At 35.9% G+C, this 18,590-nt stretch overlaps 3 long non-coding RNA genes across 5 annotated transcripts in view; all 3 read right to left on the reverse strand.

The window, feature by feature from the left end:
• Nucleotides 1–9,070, reverse strand: part of LOC127946738 (uncharacterized) — a 109,313-nt gene extending 100,243 nt beyond the window's left edge. Inside the window, exon 1 of the long non-coding RNA XR_008151156.1 lies at nt 9,020–9,070. This is a non-coding gene — a long non-coding RNA (uncharacterized LOC127946738). The remainder of the gene's footprint in view (nt 1–9,019) is intronic.
• A 100-nt stretch (nt 9,071–9,170) lies between these two features.
• Nucleotides 9,171–10,663, reverse strand: LOC127946741 (uncharacterized). Its single transcript, XR_008151158.1, has 3 exons — nt 10,059–10,663; nt 9,395–9,601; nt 9,171–9,231 (listed from the first exon to the last, which is right to left on the reverse strand). It is a non-coding gene; the product is annotated as an uncharacterized LOC127946741 (long non-coding RNA).
• Nucleotides 10,664–15,786: 5,123 nt separating this feature from the next.
• LOC127946831 (uncharacterized) lies at nt 15,787–18,220 on the reverse strand. 3 transcript variants are annotated; one of them, XR_008151181.1, is made up of 4 exons: nt 17,883–18,220; nt 17,324–17,797; nt 16,577–17,119; nt 15,787–16,447 (listed from the first exon to the last, which is right to left on the reverse strand). It is a non-coding gene; the product is annotated as an uncharacterized LOC127946831 (long non-coding RNA). The 3 variants fall into 3 exon arrangements; XR_008151179.1 differs by having other exon boundaries at nt 17,324–18,218; XR_008151180.1 differs by having other exon boundaries at nt 16,577–16,737; nt 17,324–18,207.
• Nucleotides 18,221–18,590: the final 370 nt, after the last annotated feature.

The following is an 18,590-nucleotide window of genomic DNA, read 5'->3' on the forward strand; positions in this document are numbered from 1 at the left end:
CAAAACTAATCTTCAGTAACTTTCATTCTTTATGTAATGACTTCCTCTCATAGTTTGACTTTAAAACACTTAAACGGATGTGCATGAGATTACAATCACCTGAAGGCAACACATCAGAATTTCTGCACTCCGAGTCCTCCAATCAGACGTCGCAGTGGGCTTGCGGTGCCAACTGCTGCAGAAGTGTCTGGGCGGAGGAAGTAATTAAACCCCGTCTCAGTGTGATCACTGTCTCTCTGTTCGGCACCCAGCAGCTTCAATCTCTACATCTGTTCTGCTCTCGCTCCCTCCAGCCTCTCAAAGTGGGCGGGATATTTTGTACTCCTGTAGTTACGAGGGTCCGCTTGGAATTCCAGCGAGGCTGAGAGCATCTGAGTCCTGTGTCCACTGCTGACTGGTGAGTAGCTGTCACGGACGCTCACAGGAGGCCCTTGTGGGTTCCAGGGAAGGCCTGGGGTGAGAGGTTATCCAAACAGCAGATGGTAGTACTGGCCACTGTGGGACCGTGCAGTGGTTGGACACCTGCAGCATTCAAAATCACTTTCTCTCCGGTTCCATTTTCATTTATTTCACTTCCTTTCTGTGGAGGACAATCAGGACAGGCTGAAAATGGACCTGAATCAAAATTTGTCAAACCCTCATCCCGAAACCTAACCCCAAAATAAACATGTATTTTAACGTCTTCATAATTTGTTTAATAAGCTTATTTTCCTCTCTAATCGCTGCTTCCCACAATTAAAAAGAAATTTCACCCAAATCCAAAGTCATTATTCACTCTCCCTCCACTTGTTCCAAACCTGTTTTTTTATGATAGCCATTGACATCCATAGTATTTATTTTTTCTCTATAATATGGAAGTCAATGTCTAGTGTCTATTTTTCATTTAAAACCTGAACAACACAAGTTTAATTTGCTAACCAAAAGAGGACAATAGACTTATATTGTTTTTAGATTTAGTAAATTAATATCGTTAATGAAGCTAGTTATAAGATTGTCTACAGACTACCTCCAATCCTACAAAAATTTTTTGTAAACTACTGTACATGACAATGCCCTAGAAATCCCATAAAATTCATTATAGCAAACCATTTATAACAACCCCAAATCACTCAGAACACATAGAAATTCCTGATTTTGTATAACTGTAAAAAAAAAAAAAAAAAAATCAAGATCTATAACTTTATCTAGTATCGAAAAAAAAAAAAATGAAGCTCAAATAAACTTCCAACCTGAATATTTGCTTCAAATATTTTAATTTATTTACTGAAACATAAATGTTCTCTGCCAAGTGCACAGAATGCAATCCTCCTGTGGTAAACGTATGCTTATTTCAATGCACTGCCACAAAACTAGAAAGATCTAATTAATAATATGCATCTTTCTTCTTTTTTTTTCTTTCATTCACTTATGAAATAGGTTCGAGCATTCCGACAAGCCATCACATCAATTATCTGTAGATATAGAAATAATGATTTCTAGTTGCTTGTGCATTTGAGTGTGTACAGAACACTGTTTTTCCTCTCCAGAGGAATCTTTTTTTTATTTTTTTATGGCATCTCCACCGAACTAGTAGCGGAAAACAGGTGAACTATCAGAAACATTTAACTCTATAAGCAGCAGAACCAAATTAGTTTCTGTCATTCTCATATACAGAGGCACTCAATTGAATGTTAAAAGATTAGAATGCAATTAAATTTCTCACAAATTAATTAGAAGTTGATCCGAGTAGGTTTTTTTTTTTTTTTTTTTTTTTTAATGACAGGTGGGACTTTGATGTACAGAAACATTAATGCGTTATCTCATTATCATCGGAGTGGAGATCATCAGAGTTTTAAAGACTGATCGTTAATTGAGGTGTGACACCTTGCATGAATATGCAAATTATTTTTTAATTTAAAGGATGTTGAGTTTGACGTCAAGGTTGAACAACAGCATCCATGCCATCAATTACCACTAAAAATAATTTCATCTCATGCCTTGGTTTGTAAAACAAGCAAAAATTGTGTTCAAAGTAATGTAATTACAACGGAAGTACAGGATAAGGCATTTCATTGGATTAAAAGAATAGTTCGCCAAAAAAATTAACATTTGCTGAAAATGTACTGACCTTCAGGCCAAGATGTAGATGAGTTTGTTTCTTTATCTCTACAGATTTGGAGAAATGTAGCATTACATCACTCGCCAATGGATACCCTGCAGTGAATGGGTGCCGTCAGAATGAGAGTCCAAACAGCTGATAAAAACATTATAATAATCCCCAAGTAATCCACACAAGTCCAGTCTATCAGTTAACATCTTGTGAAACAAAAACCTACATGTTTGTAGAAACAAACTCATCAAGACAATTTTAACTTCAAACTTTTGCTTCCGGTAAAAATAAGACTCCTTTATCTTTATTGCTTTTGCCAGACATTATTTGACCTATTTGAAGCACCTGTTTACTGTACATTGGAATTAAATCAGTAACTCAATTAATCTCCCTGGAGTAATAGTTTAACTCTTAAAATATGATTCATACAACTTAACTGATCGAATAATAGTTATATTTTATTACAAACCCTTGGTCCATTGAAGTGCATTACTGTTAACATGCATGGCTCAAATGCTGTCGATAGAGATGAACTGGTACTGAACCCGGAACATTCCTTTAATGTAATAATAACACTGCTGTAGTCTTTAAACATTTTGAACTCTGCAGCCTGAGCACATAAATACAAAACTGCTAAACAATCAATCAACCGCATTTAGCTGCAGTATTAACTTTATCATGGCCATCCTTTCTGAGAGGACAGTTGTCTGCTTAGTACATTTGTAAATTAAAAGTAGCTGTAGTTTTTCATGATAATTTCCACCTTCTTTCTATATATATATATATATATATATAATTTATGTAATTTATATATAATTAACTTAAACAATAATTAGAGAAGATTAAGATAAAGTCTTATCTTGTATAACCCTGAAGATGACTGAGATGAGATCCTTGATCGAGGCACCGAGTCCCCAAATGCTCCATGGACACTGCAGAATTGGCTGCCCACTGCTCCAGCTGTGTGTTCAAGGTGTGTCTGTGTGTGTGTGTGTGTGTGTGTGTGTGTGTTCGTTCCACTACTCACTGCTGTATGTGTGCACTTGGATGGGTGAAATGAAAAGCACATATTCCTATTATGGGTTACCATACTTGGCCACATTTTTTTTCTTTCTTAGTGTTTATTCCTTATTTTTCAGTTCATAAAAATATTTCTAGAATTATGCCAAATGAATAAGATATTTTTTTGAAAAGTAAACCAAAGTGAGAAAGTAAGAGGAGTAAGAAAAAAAAACATCTTGGTTATACAGTATATGGTAGCCCTCATTCCCTGATGGAGGGAACGGAGATGTTGGGCCAGAATTCTGACACTAGGAGTGGCTCTTGGGAGCCCAGAAACTTCTGAAAACATTGGGAAAAAAGTCCAATGAAATTGGCAAGCAAAATTTGCATAGCTGGTCACACTCCAGACATCCGGGTAAGCTACTTGAAAAGCTTAGCATTTACTCACTCATTCTGTTCTGAGGAGTCAATAAGCACCTCAAGAGGCAGTTCAAAGTCTCCATTCCCTCCATAAGGGGCGATGGTTACCATTCGTAACCTAGATGTTCCCTTTCATTCCAACACTTTGACATTGTGTTGAAGTTCTGAAATTAGTGTTCCCTATACTTAACGCCACAGCTGGTGAACTGCGTTAAGTGTCCATGGGGGACACACATGTTAACAAGCCTAGCATCTCATGACCAAATGCACCTCTCCTCATAAGGGAAGAACTACCAAACACAGAGCTAAGTGACAGACCAACCATCTGTCTAGGGAAAACACAAAATCCTACGGGACAAGTCAGTGGAGTAATACTCATATGGGGCCACAAAGAGGAGCCACTACATATGCACACTACGTAACTCATTACAAGAGTTCATTTATAGGGTCACCTCCTCGTAATGTTCTAACAGACAGTTTTTTTTTTATTCAGGTGAACTCAGCTACTTGAAAAGTGCTTAAGTGATGGAAAATGATTCCAGGACTCAATGAGTATATAAGACTGGTTCCATTCATAGACTGTAGAATCTGGTTAATGTATTAGGTGTACGGTAGCTCAACCTGCAGCTCTAACAATGTCTACTAGAAAGGCAGCAATTACTTAAACTGATGAAGCAGATATGCCCCTGGTCAAGTGAGCCCTCACTTCTTGTGGGAAGGGTAAGCTCTGGCCTGATAGGCCATCAGGATCACATCCACAATCCGTTGGGAGATACTTTGTTTGGAGAAAGCATTCCCCTTCTGCTGTCCCCTAAAGCACTCAAAGAGCTGATTTGTCAGTCTGAAATTCTGTGTGCGTTCCGAATAGAGGCGCAGAGTTCGCACTGGCCACAACAGACACAGGTCAGGGTCCCCTTCTTGTTGAGGAATAACTGATCTCTGAAAGGAGTGGTGGTGACCGTGGACACATATCTTGGCCAGAGTCTCAGGTCAATGTGAGAGTCTGCCGGCCCAAATTCTAGGCATGATTCACTAATAAAGAGCCCTGAAGATCCCCCACCCTCTTGATAAAAGTGAGCATAGTCAGGAAGGCAGTCTTAGTCGAGATGGCACTAATTTCAACTGACTGAAAGGGCTCAAACAGATCTCTCTGTTAGGCCTGAAGGAAATTTGCTCTCAAAGCTCACCTTTGAAGCACCCAGGGGTACTCTCACAACACTTAGCTGTGTATGAGAAGGAAGAGACCACTGCCTGTAGTAAACAATGAGGATTCAACAACATGGAGATCGAGATGTGAAAGAGTGCTGCTTCTCATAGAAAGACACCGCATTCAGCTCCGAAAAACAGAAGGAGTGAGCAAATGCTACGCTGGCCTATTTATACATGGATATCCCGGGGTGTAGCCAGCAATGAAAATTTTGCTCGCCAATTTCAATGCCATTTTCTTGATGTCAGAGGTGTCTGGGCTGCCAAGAGTGTCCCCTAGTATCAGAACTTCACACAACACAGCGTCGAAGTGACCAACTGAAAGGGAACTAATCTTTTCCATAATATATCTGCTTAGAACATGCCTCATGGTGTTTGCTTAATGCACCTCATGTACAAACTTTCACAAATATCCCAAACTTTGAAATCCTGGCATATTAATGTTGTTTAAAACCACCATATTTTTCTCATTCATTCAAAAGTACCCATAATCCTTCTGAAATGCATAAAGGCTCTGTTGGGAATTTTAGAAGCAGCATTCATTGCCATAGTCCTGAACAGATTGCTGGCAACACAGATAAAATCCACAATGGGATGTCCAATCCAACATTATACACGCCCATATGCCAGCCTCCTCTCTCCAGTGGGACAGCAGTGATAGACAGCGCAGCTTTCACCGGCACTCCACCTCAGTCTTTCTCTGACTGCTATACTGAAAAAGTATGAAGTGAAAATGGCTACCTCATCTATTAAACACAAGCATGACAGGATGGGAAAGGGAGATGGAGGTGAGGAATAGAGAGAAAGGAAGACAGTTGGGAAAAGAGAGGCTGGGGAAAGTTAGAGACAGAAATGTAGTAGAGGCCCACTAAAAGATGTATTGAGAGGTGGAGAGGAAAATATCAGTAGGAATGGAGGTAGGATGGCTGGTCTGTGACAGCGCTGATGGATGATGTGTTGAATATGGCCTTTTCAAACTAAAGCTACGGGGCTACTCTCTCCAAAGAGACTGATCTAAATCATCCAGCACTTCCTGTTCCTCTCACCTGCACACACTCTCATGGGCACATGTATTGCTCTGTGATTGTGCGTGTGTTTTTAGCCCATACAGATTGTAAAGACAGGTTCACTAACTGCTAGTGTTATTTTAACAGCCAATCACTTAAGCAATGATGCTAAATAATACAATTATGCACAAATACACCTAAAAAATAAAGCTAGTGTGGGGAACATTTCTATGCCCAAATGTGTCTTTTTTTGTGCTGCATCCAGGAGTTTGCTTTTTAGTTTGTTGTAATTTCCATTCTCAGTGATTCTCATAAAAGAGAGGCGAAAATTATTTATTACACACACACGCGCGCGCACACACACACGTTTGTTTTTGTGAAAAATGGGGATATTCCATAGGCGTAATGGTTTTTGTACTGTACAAACTGTATATTCTAAGCCCCTTCACCAACCCTACACCTAACCCTAACCCTCACAGGAAACTTTGTGCATTTTTACTTTCTCAAAAAAAGTCATTCTGTATGAAAAAAGGGGACATGGGTTATGTCCTCATAAGTCACCCTCTCCTTGTAATACCTGTGTCATACCCATGTCATTATACATAATTGTGTCCTGATATGTCACAAAAACATGCCCACACACACACACACACACACACATAAATTCTTTCTGATTAGCTGACAAATGTCCCTTAAAAATTGCTTTGAAAAAGTGAGCTTAGAAAGCATAAGGAAATGTTAACTTGAAGAGGATATATTGGCTGCTTTTTGCAGAGACCTGCTTTTTCCTGTGAATAGCTTACAGGACATTACAGCACTATTGAGCCCAACTGTGAGAATTCCTTGCTGAAGCAGCTTTTCAGATGCATTAGAAGTAGTGTCAGTGCCTCTTTCGGTTTCCAAAGGCGACAAACCTCCCTGTGTGAAATCATTCTACAGTACTGCACTTAAGTGATGGGATTCAAATAATTCAAGTTAATGCTGCATTAGATTTCACAAATGGATATATCTAAAAATGTGACCTGAACTTTAGACCCAGCTCTTTTGACCCGAGACACTAAATAATCACTTAATAATTACCCAAAACACTTTAACAGCCACCCAGAACACATAAAGCAACTGCACAGCAACATACTAAAATCCAGTCAGAACTTCATAGAAACAACATAGTAGCATAATTAATAGCTGTGTCCCAAATGACACACTATGCACTATGTGCTATGTACACTCTAAAAACTGCTGGGTTAAAAACAACCCAATTTGGGTTATTTTGACAACCCAGCGCTGGGTCAAAAAGGGACGAACCCAGCGCTGGGTTGTTTTAACCCAACCAGTTGGGTTATCATATTTAACCCAGCCTGCTGGGTTGCCTTTTTTATGGTTTAAAATGACTATATTGCAGGGTTTAAAAAAACAGAGCGGGTGTTTTTTTTATCACTGTATTTCAGAAGGAAAACTACTGTATTTAGAAAATGTTCGACATCATTTCGCATGTGCTTGATAAGGCAGCGTTTGTGAGCTCAGTACCGCTCTGCAGCCGTTACCGGAGAAACCTACCTCCCGCTCTTAGTGCCTCCTGCTGGCAGAAAATAAACTCGCAGAGTGCAGCCATGTGGGGAAACAATGCATTTCTACGTTAAAATTAACCCAAATTGAGCTAGGCATTAAACCTACAAATGTTGTTCATTTTAAACATCACTTTTACACACAAATAATAATTACCAAAAGGAAAATATTTATTAAAAACAAGAGAAAAGTCAAAAAGTAACATGTTAGAAGAAATGCAGAAAAGGATGGCATTAACAGCTACAGAGTTCATAAACAAAGCATTGAACATTTGATGAATATAACTTAAGATCAAATTGGACTTTGTTCAATTGTATAAAAATATATGAAAACACATACAATAAATTTACAATTAGTTAGGTTTTTTCCCCAACTATTCTGGCATGACAGTACACAAATAAATCACAACACTAACTTTGATATTATAACATTTAACAGACGCGTGTGTGTGTGTGTGTGTGTGTGTGTGTGTGTGTGTGTGTGTGTGTGTGAAAGAATGTGAGCAGGTTTATGAATGACAGAGTGTAAACTCTTCTACTAAACAACACAGAAAAAGCATTTAACTTTTTTTTTTTAACAAATTATACACTTACAGTTTGTTTCATAGTCCATGAATACAGATCATGCATCACAGTCAATTTTCATGATCTCTTTAGCATAACTGATGTAGTCATGAAGAAACCCCATCAGCACAGCATGTGACGACATCTACATCATCCAGGGCAGCGTCCTCCTTTAAAACCACCACTGCATCTGTTTAGGGGAAAGAAGATTCTCCTCTCTGACCAGGATTCATCCCAGTCACCGCCTGTTCTTCATCAGTGGCCTAAGAGAAACACATTTGAAAAAATTAAACATTTAATTAAACTATCCATTTTCAGGTAGAGGTGTATTCACATCCGTAAGGATAGGTAAATAATCGGTTTTAAAGTTTCAACACTTTGTGCGGTTGTTTAATGTCTCAGTCCACCACAGCGCTCCAGAATGCTATAATGGCAGCACTATAGTGTGAGGACATGCGATATTGTTTGAATAAATATTGCTTTCAGAAAGCTTCTTTACTGAAACATTAAAACAGACATGACATTCACATACCTCACAATATTCACGTACATGGAGGGCTGCTCTTCAAATCGTTAGTTCACCAAATAATTTAAATGTTTATAATTTACTCTCCTCATGTTTTTCCAGACTCATGCAAAATCTGCTAATTTTTTGGAAAACGTATGAATATATTTAATATTCTCTTTTTGTGTCCTCCATTGCTGGTCTGGGAGACCAGTATTTTATTTTGAACATACATGTTTGCTATCATATAATTTAAGATGTATTCATATATAAATATCAGATGAATTACTAGTACAATAACTCTATATTTATGAAGCTTGAAAATACTGATTATATAAACTATAAATGGATTAACAAGTATTATGAGAAAACTAAAAATATATTAATTTATGTTGTAAAGACAGACAAAAGTCTTATAGGTTTGGAATGACTTGAGGGCAAGTAAATGATTTTTTGTGTGAACTTTACCTTTAAGAGCGAAGACCAAGAATGATGACTCTCCAAATCAGACATCTCCAAAGTTGGTTTGAGTTCTGCAATAAAAAACACAGACATCAATGGTCTTAATGAAATGAGCACGTAATCACACTGTTGTTGCATCAAAATGTGAAGTAAACTGGCAGGAGACAACAGAAAAATTTATTTTCTAAAAATAACTTACATAAAATCTCAAAGGAATGATGCTCTCCCATGTCTCTTGCTTTTAACATCTACAAAAACAAAAAAACAAACATTATTTTACTCTTAGTAAAAAAAAAAAAAAAAACTGATAACATGAAATTATGAAGTTTACTTGCCTTAAACTATATTTCCCTCTCTTCAGAAGAAGCTGAGAAAACCACCTTAACTCCTTAACTCCAGTTAGTTTGAGTTCTGCAAAGAGGGGCATCAATGGTTTCAATAAAATATTAACATATACATACATACATATATAAAATCACACTGTTTTTGCATCAAAATGTGAAGTTAACAGGCAGGACACAACAGAAACATTAAATTTTCTAAAAAAAAAAAAAGTAATAATAATTTAACTTACATCAGTCTCAAAAGAATGAAGTTATCTTGTCTCTGGATTTCAACATCTAAAAAAAACACACACATTATTTTAGTCTTCTCCGTCTGTCCCGCTCTTCAGAAGAACACCTCCTCCTCATCCTCACACAGGTCTGTGACTCCTCACACAAACAGCTTCTGTGTCTTTAATTCTCAGCGCGAGGACAATGAAGACAGGAGCTGGACAAGTCTGAAATATTACATGTAAAACATACTTTTAACAGTTACCACTTCCAACAGCCTCAAAATAATTATGCTAGTCTTTACTACACAATGGCGTTTCCTTTAGGAGACAAACATACATTCAGTTTAACCGCGAAAAAAAAGACAAATTCACATGAGCGTAACCGTGACCATAACCGTCTGTTAACGCCTCAAAGAGAACAGATAATGTAAAATCTTATGTAAATATGACAAAATACATTCACAGACGTTATATTAAAAGTACATCCTCCGTTCAGTAACGTTACATGAGGCAGTTAAGACCTCCGTGTCCGAGGCGAAAACCGCGTCCGTTTTTTTTTATATATATATATATATAACGTTAAGCTCCTTTGTTTCCGCCTTTCATAAAACCTTCCGCCTTTCATACAACCGGGAAAACAATAAAAGATAACTTTACATTTTGAATATTTAACGTTACTTACCATAGTGTTTCACTCGCTTCTCGCTTCTATCACGCTGAGAAAATGGCGGCTGCTCGCACTGGAGACGTACGATTTTGACGTGACGTGCGTGCTCTCCTTCACGTCCTCGTCCTCAACCCACCCCGCTGGGTTAAAAAAGAGAGTTATTTTCAACCCAAACTTGGGTTAAAACATCCCAAAGTCCTATCCAACGGCCTCAACCCAGCAGTTGGGTTGAAAAAACAACCCAGCGTTTTTTAGAGTGTATGCAGTCAACCATGTAGTGTATGAATTACATGAGGTTATTTTGCCGTTCATAATCGGATTAATTTTGCCCCTTGCCCATTCGCTACATAATTAAAGCTGGGACAGCTGAGTGCATGATTTGTCCAATATTTTTAAGTTATTTAAGTGCATCTTTCAGGTCTTCTTGGAATTTTCAGTGTGAATGCACTACTTACACTATTTATAATACAAAACATCATAGAATAGTGCATACATAGCCTACGTGATTTGGGAAACACCTAATGATTTAGAACACCCTAGTAACCACATAGCAACTCCTTGAACTTGAAGCTGGAATAATTTCACCTGTATCAGTAAGAAAACAATTTAGAAATTATTCAAAAGACTCTAGCTACCCTACAGCAACACACTAAATACCATTCAGAACACCTCAGCTACTGCATAGCAACACATTAAAATAAACAATTTAAAAACAACAAAAAACAATTTAAATTAAAATTAAAAGCTTTTCAGAAACCAGCAGCCGCCTAACAAACATTCAGAACATTCTAGCAACTACACAGTACCAATTGGTGCTGCCGGTGTGTGTACACTCATAGAAATGTGTTTGAATTTTAAAGACGTGGCGACAAACTTTATTAAGTGGTTGCTAGGGTGTTCTTAGGCTATTTACATTTTTGCACACTAAAAAAAAATAAAACATAAACAAAAACACTTAGAGCACTCTAGCAACCACATCACAGTGTCCTGAACCAGCGGGCTGATTCTTTTAGCATTGTCATTAAGCAACCACCTAACAATTATCCAGAACACCCAAGCAAATGCATAGCAACACTCGAAATGCATCTCAGAACACCGGAGTGACCACAGATACTTACAACAGCAAAACGTTCTGGCAGTGACTTACACAGACAAGCCCCCTTTTTCGTCAGAAATGATAAGAAGCTAGTTTTTTGTACGTCACGTGTATTTTGTCTTAATCTTTTGGAAAAATTGATAAACCCATACTAGCAATTTAATGTTTGTGTTGTGTGTGTAAGTGGGTACTTTGTTCATCTAGCGAGCTAATCAACATTCCAGTGTGACCGTGGTTTAACAGCGTATGAACATCTATGTAATTGGCATGCCTCGCTGATGTGTAATTTTGCTTGTCAAGGAGATTGACGTTTATTAAATTTAGCTAACTCTCCAACCATTCTTCATTTCTTGTGGGACCCAAGAGTGGCAGCCCGAAGACGAGCAAAATAAACATAGCTCTAAAATAACACTTATTGACCAGATAAACAAACCAAGTCAAATTTGAATTAAAAATGAGTATTTATAAACTAACACAAAACCAACCGAGATATAAAACAACTCATATTTGCATAACTGGTTTCTCCTTCTAATAGGAGTGTGTTTATCAGTGACTAACAGGAAGTAATGAGGCACAGTTTGTTGGAATTGCTTTAACTGATTTATTTTGAAATATTCACTCTGGCGCAAAATACTATGTATCATTAGATTTCGTCTCCCTCTACTGATCAGGGAAATATTGTAGTCAATGGTCCATAAACGCTCTGCAAAAAGCTTTACATTTGAACTACTTTTGAATCAAAAACGAACCCATCTTAATTGTCATCTTAATGCCTTTTATTTATGGTGCATTTAATTTATAATTGTATCAACTTGATGAGAAAAAAAGTGTAAAATGAATAAGTGCAGTAGCTAAAAAGTAGATCATACTTATTTTTATTTTTTTCATTTGCCCATCCCGAAAACAGTGGGAGCTGAAGGAAAACGGAAGAAATTGTAAATTATGCATCTTTAAGTCAGTTTCTTCAGAACTCTACAAAGGGAGTTGAGGAGAAATGTGAAGGGGGAAAATAGAGGTAATCTCTGACTTGCTTACAGTGAGACGAAAGGCATAGAAAGAAAGAAACACAACATAAACCCTTGACTTTGTTTTTTATTAAAGTATGCCAATAATAAAGTTCAAAAAATAGGTCAAGAATTTGTTACTTTGCTTGTGTGAGGGTGTCTATATCAGAGCATTCATGGATTTGTTTGGTGAGATCATGACATCTGGTGATGCAATATTTGAAGATGTTATATTTAAATACATTTTTTTATGACTGCCACAAAATAAGGTTTATAACGCCTTTTTCCCCAAAGGTTAGACTTTTACCACGCATGCCCAAATGTTCCTCAACTGTGAGCATACGTCAGTGGAACCAGACAATAGGCTTAAATGTTTCTAGGCTTGATTGTTAAAAGCAGATGATTGGCTTTCCAGTGGGAGGGGCGGGACATGTGCACACAACCGCCATCTTTGCCGTTATGGGTTTTCCTTATATAGTTGTATTGAGAATTTAGGAAGTGCCATGTCTCTTATAAATTGTCTCTGATTCTAGTGAGGGGCAAATAAAGTAGTTATTTTTGTTAACCTGGAGAAAGTTCATTGTAAGAATGTTGCAATTACGAGAAATAGCTACATCATGACATACTGTATAAAGTCATATTCCAAGTTAGAAAGCCTATAACATATATTTATATAATATATAAATAAATAAATATTATATATATATATATATATATATATATAATTTTTTTTTTTTTTTTTTTTTTTTTTTTTTAAGTCACAATCAAGAGATCAATATAAAGTTGCAATTACAAAAAAACAAAAACAAAAAAAATAATCACAAGCCAGAACTTGGTGATTAACATCTTACATTTTGGACTTGAAACCTAGGTATGTGTTTATTAATTTATTCATTCATTCATTCATTCATTCATTTTATATTTTATTTGGAGCTTGGCAGTCCAGGTGACTGTAAACTGTGAATATAGGTGATTATACATTTGAGAAGATTTCTCTTTTTTGTGCTCTACAGGAAAAAATAACAAGATACAGGATTGAAATGACATAAGGGTGAGTAAATAATGTCAGGATTTTCATTTTTGCTGAACTATCCCCTTAAGATTCTCTTGTGTAACTGAATAACAGTATGATAATGAATAACTCCACTGCTACACACTAAACATGAATTAACCCAAGGCCTCCATCTTGCATTCAAGAACTGCAAATCAATGTGAAGCCTGAACAGGCACAGGTGATTCACCTCGGCCAGAGCTGAATTATGCATGAGTCACCTGAGGAATCCATTCACTATTTTGTCTCATTGCAGCATGAATAAGCATTACGCTGATAAAACAGGCAAATAACATTTCATTCATTATGCAAACACCAGGGGATGCCGCTGCGGATTCATGGCTCTCTCAGAGTTCCCGTTCGGCTGCATTTTGTCAAAGTTGCTGATGAACTTTAATGGATCCGTAGCAGCACCCCCGAGGCTTTCTGCGCTCATTTTATTGTTGTCTGCGCTACCTGTTAAATTAAATATGCAATGGCTGGCAACTTCATCAGAGAAAAATAAGAGACATCCTCTATTTTTTTTTATATATAATTTTCTGTTTGTTTGTTTTTTATATGTTTATACATATGCCATTTGATATAAATATAAAAGTAAATATTCTTAAGTGTGTGTGTGTGTGTGTGTGTGTGTGTGTGTGTGTGTCCTCTTTATGTTCAGTTATTTCCCTTTAATGTAATAGAATAGGATTAAAGTAAAATTACTCAACCTAAACATAGGAACCTGATAAAAATGCTAACTTTAGAAGAAAAATTCAAATGGCACTTAGAGGCCTTTGTATCTGAACATATTACCAGTGTATAGTGAATCTGAATATATAGTTATAAGTCTGAATACATAGAAGTAATTCAGAATATATATTTATATCTCTTCCACAAATCTATATAGATACAAATCTTATTAATATGTAAATATAAATTGTGAATATATAGAATTAAATCTGCAAATGCAGTTGACTGAATATATAAATCTAAATCATGAATATGTAGTTCTAATTCTGAATATGTAAATGTAAATTGCAATATATACATTTGAATATAGAAACAAGACTGAATATATATTTATCAATGTGATATATATATATATATATATATATATATATATATATATATATATATATATATATATATATATATATATATATATATATATATATATTAGGGCTGTCAAAAATAGCACGTTAACGACGTTAATTAGTTGTTTGTCGTTAATTACGTCAAATTTTTTAACGCATTTCACGCATGCGCAGTGTGACAAATTATTTAGGTCAGGAAAGTCTCGTTGATCTCTGAATTCTCAAGATAGTAAGTGTTATAGCGTCCTGTGTTTCACACTGCGCATGTGCAGAACGGCTACATGCAATGCAGCGAAAATTACAGCTGTTTGATAAAGCATTTGCATTTTTACTTGGTTTTACTGACACTTGAAGCCTTCAGAACGTTAAAATATCGATCCTAAAGTATTGTGGCAGAGCAAATGAACACCTCCTAAAAACAAGAGTGCCCAGAGTGCAGAGGGCGCATGTTTGTGTTTCTGAGTTCATTCTTTCGAGTTTCTCTATGCATCATTTCATAGATATGTGGCTATATTTAACCACTGGTTCACCTAAAACTCTTACACTATCTGTGGTTAAATGGCATGGTTTGATATAGTGCTAAGGTAAATGTGATTAAGTAAATGTTAAACTTTTGAAATTCAGAAAAAAAAGAACCACATATTGATGAATCAATACATGAAAATTATGTATCTGTGTCCTGTTATTTATCTTTTGGTACGCATTTCAGAAAAAAAAATGGTTAGGATTCAGGTGTAATTGCAAATAGAGATTAATCATGATTAATCCACTGAAAATTCTGATTAATTTGATTAAAAATTGTAATCATTTGACAGCCCTAATATATATACAAAAAAGTAAAGCTAAATATATAGTTAAAGCATGAATAAATTAGAAGAAAAATCAAAAAGTTTGAATATATAAATATAAACTGTCAACGGATAGTTATTATTCTGATTATATGATTGTAAATCAGAATGTATATTTATAAATATTGAGTACATTGAGTGCAAATATGAATATAAATTCTATAAAAGGAATATATATGCTACAAAAATGAAAAATAAATAAATAAGCAAAATGCTACACATTCAGTTTAAACCTACAGCTATTAAAAGAGAATGACGGATTAAATTAAGTGGAAAAATGCTATTATGGCTCGATGCATCTGTAGTAAAGATAAATGAATTTTAATGTCATACTAAAGTGTTGCACACCACTGCACACATATCATTTGAGCTTTTGCCTATAAGCAAATTATAAGTCTTACCTAAGACAGTATGACTGTAATTCAAGATGATGCCTTTATGTGCTCTGTATTTTGGACATTTTTATTGCCATAGAAACAAAACCAGTGAAAATGTGCATCAATGAAATGAACAAAATCCCTGCTTGAAAATGGGTACGGTGTCTTTGTTTCACATTTTATTTATGTTGAACAGCACAACCAAAATTGCTAAAAGATAAAAAATAAAAAAAATCACCTATAGTATATCGTCGGTAAAAATTATTGTCACTGTACATTCACTTTCCTATATGTTTTTAAAATTGTTGAGAAATGCTCGGATTTAGGGTAGGTTAAGAGTTCAGTGTTTGTTTTTTGGTTTGTTTTTAGCTCACCAAGTTATTTGATGAAGAATACAGTAAAATATAATTGGAATTTAAAATAACTATTTCCTGTATCGATATATATATTAAGCTGTCATTTATTCTTGTGATGCAAAAATGTATTTTCAGCATCATTCCTCCAGTCTTTAGTGTCACATGGTCCTTCAGAAATCACTCTGATATGCTGATTTGCTGTTAGTTTACAAATATATATATTGCTCGTATAGCATGTTTTCTATTAAATGTATAGCTTTTCTATTGTATATTTATATTGTAGTTAAAATACTAATGAAATTTGGCTGCAAAATACAATTGTCAATGTTGATGCATTTTGCTGGAAAAAAAAATAGTGCTAAAAACTGGCATAAAACTCTATTCATTTAGTTACGCTTTACTTGGCAACTCTAATTTTGAGAATGGAGGTAAAGTCACATCTCTCAGTGGGTCCGGGTGGAATTCTACAGAGAATAGCTTTTTGCTCCAAATCCAAACACCATTCTTCGCTCCTTTTTGTTCCGCGCACCGAATCCGAGACTTTGTGGTGGAAAACACATCTGCTACTTTTGGACTTTAACTATGCTTTTGTGAAACTGTAGGGGAAAAAAAAACAAAAAACAAAGAAAAGTGAGAGAGATGGTTAGAGAGACCGAGTGAGAGAAACCGTTTAAACAAATAAATAAAACACACAGCTGAAAATATAGGGCAATGAATATTCATACCCTTATGTGCTCTGACAAGCAAACTGAAATGGCTTTTCCGTGTCTGCAGACGTGCACCCTGTTCCTTTTGTCTGCTAACAGTATTTGCCCGATTGCATTTTCCATTTGTGAATGGTTTGTTTGCTAAGAGCCTGGCACCCATGTAAAGACACTGCTTAATCCTCCATCATGAACAAGAGAAGAAAGCGAAACAATGAGCACGGTAATGTGGTACTGGTACAGTATATCAGCAGTTCCTTCTCAGCAGACCTTCTACTTGGGATGTGTGTCTGCTGTAATCTTCTGGATTTGTTTCAAAAGTAGGAAGTGGAATGGGCTGCACTTGAAGTTGTAAATCGTAAAAAGGCAACACGCTTGTGTAGCAGACACCAGAATAAAGCTCTTCATTTGAAGAACAGAAAAATGACACCAGTTGTTATTTTTTCAAGGATATCTCTGATTCCCAGTGCCAGACGTCAAGAAATAATTTATCAAGGAGCAGCAGAATGCTGTATAGTCTCATGTCAGTTTCCATTTCATGTGTTCATGGCTGGTTTTTAAAAGCTATATGTCGCAATACAAAAATAGTACGTAAGCATTAAAATAAGTACAGCTTTAAATAGAAGCAACCACTTGGGATGTGGCCAGCTCAATTCAAGCTCATGGATCAAAAACGAACCAGCTCTTATATTCAGAATTCTGTCCAATCAAGTCTAAACAGTATGTCTGTTTACATTTTTTGCTCTTTTTAAAACACCAAAGTCTCACCTGTTCTATTTTAGGTGTGTTACATCTATGAATTTCTGTGCCCTTGACTTTCACACCTCGGTTGTGTTATACCTCAAAGATGTATCCTCATCCTCTCGGGCATCCATTTTCAGGCTTTCAAAAGAAATCCAGAATTCCTCAGAAGGTGAAAAGATCAAAGAAAAAGAGACGAAAGAAGGTTAGAAAACGTGCGAGAGCAAGAAAGTGAAATTCACATACAACCGTAAATAAAGGTAGTTTTTGTTCTCTCTGTTTGCGTGATTGTACAGCTGCCTTCCTTTTCTCTGAAACTCGTTTTTTTTTTTTTTTTTTTTTTTTTTTACACCCAATCCATTTAGTCAACTTGAATCATAAAAAAAATGCAGTGTATCAAAAAAATAAAATTCCTTGCCCTTGACAACTTTGGTGTTTCACATCTGGATGAATATTTAACATCTTGAGTAATACCGGCTTCTTAACAGTGCATAAAAACCTCTGGAAGACATGAAGGCATGCTGAAATAGTTAGAGCAAGAGCACAGGTGGAATAAAAAATCCTCAAATCCATTTTGCCCACTCACGCAGCAAGACGGGACTCGAGCGCACATATCCTTATGAAAGTAAATGATTTCTTCCATCTCCCCTTCAAGGTTATCAGAACGGAACACAGGCCCCAGTTCTCTGCGGGGCTTCTGTTTTCAGGGCATTGTGCGGAGGAAATGAAAGAGATACTATCAGCCTCACCACTGGATCACAGAGCGAACGCTCATAATGTTTCTGTCAGCCGTCCGATGTGGCTCCAGTTCTCTTATGAATCATTTAGACTTATGTCCCTGAACATGTAAACAAAGCCTGAGCTGAAACGGCAGCTTTCTGGTCATGCGCTGTTAAGCTTGAGTCTCTGCGGAGTCTAGTTGTTTGCAAATTTGCTATGCTGATAACTTTCAATGATAAGCAAGGAAAGAACTGAATGGGTTGCTTCCTTTGAATACATTTGTGGTTTAAAGCACATCATGTTTGAGAATGCAATGCAAAGCTAAAAGTTAGCTTGTTTTTGTGTTTTTTTTTTTTTTTTTTTTTTTTTTGCAAAATTTTCATTGCTTTCAATAAAGCCGGATTTTGTTGTTGTCGTTGTTTGCAATTGTTTAAGAAACCATTCATATATAACAAAATTACTAAAATAAAAAAAAAAAAATGTATAAAAAATGTAAAAAGATTTTTTTTTTTTAAATAAAGATTAAAAAAATAGCAAACTTAATCTAAAACGTTTTAAAAAAATTATAATATAT

Source organism: Carassius gibelio, chromosome A25 (assembly GCF_023724105.1).
Source record: "Carassius gibelio isolate Cgi1373 ecotype wild population from Czech Republic chromosome A25, carGib1.2-hapl.c, whole genome shotgun sequence".
Taxonomy (NCBI): Eukaryota; Metazoa; Chordata; class Actinopteri; order Cypriniformes; family Cyprinidae; genus Carassius; species Carassius gibelio.